Source organism: Orycteropus afer, unplaced genomic scaffold (assembly GCF_000298275.1).
Source record: "Orycteropus afer afer isolate SDZICR_OR568_19922 unplaced genomic scaffold, OryAfe1.0 scaffold01140, whole genome shotgun sequence".
Taxonomy (NCBI): Eukaryota; Metazoa; Chordata; class Mammalia; order Tubulidentata; family Orycteropodidae; genus Orycteropus; species Orycteropus afer.
The window spans coordinates 27,918-28,865 of NW_006922727.1; positions in this window are offsets into that span (position 1 = coordinate 27,918).

The window sequence follows — 948 nt, forward strand, 5'->3', positions numbered from 1 at the left end:
TTTTAATGTTTTTGAATTTTGTTGCACATTTTTCCTCCTACTCTATGCCGAATCTCCAGTTTTTATCCCTTTCTGAGCAGTTGGCATTGGGAGCTGGGTACCATCTAGTTTTCTCGTCTCAGGGTCATGGAAGCTCAGGTCTTTGTGGTCCATCTTATCTTTGGATTAATTGTTTCCAGATGACTTTGACTTTCTTCACTCTTCTTTGCTCCAGACAAGAGGAGTCCAATAGTTGCATCTTAGAGGGCCATTCAAAAGCTTTTAAGACTCCAGTTTCTATTCACAAAAGTAGGTTGTAGAGCAAAATTTTTATGTACTATGTTGTGTCAATTGAGCATGATGTCCCCTGAGACTATGGTCCCAATGCCATAGGCCCCATGATTCTCTCTCACAAGGTATTTGGTTGTCTCTGAGAAGTTACTCCAACCCTGTCTTCTTTTGCTTCTGTAATGTATGTGGCTCATTTTGTAGCACAAATGCATATATAAGATTATCTTCAGCTAAATCAATCCTTGGTCTAGGGTGCATACCTGTTTGACTACCCCCACCTGATCTCCTCACCTGTCTATGCATTAATCCTGAGCCTGGTGTTTGGTGCTAGTGATACTGTAGTATTGTGCATGTAATAGTATTTGCCTCTATTGTCTATACCTTTTGTGTACATTTCAGTGTCTTTCCTTTCCCCAATGTCACTATGCTGGTCACAGACTCTTTCTGTACCATCCCTCCCCTCACCCAAATCAACATGTGAACCCCAACTTGTGTGAGGTTTTGCCTCCTGTCCCTTGTAACCAACAAAGTGAGTTTCCTTTCCTTGACTTTTTACAACAGTGGGCTCATACAATATTTCCCGTTCTGTGATTAACTTATTTCACTCAGCGTAATTTTATTATGTTGTGTAAGAATATGTGTTATTTTGTTGGTCACTTAATTTGGTATATTGTCTTT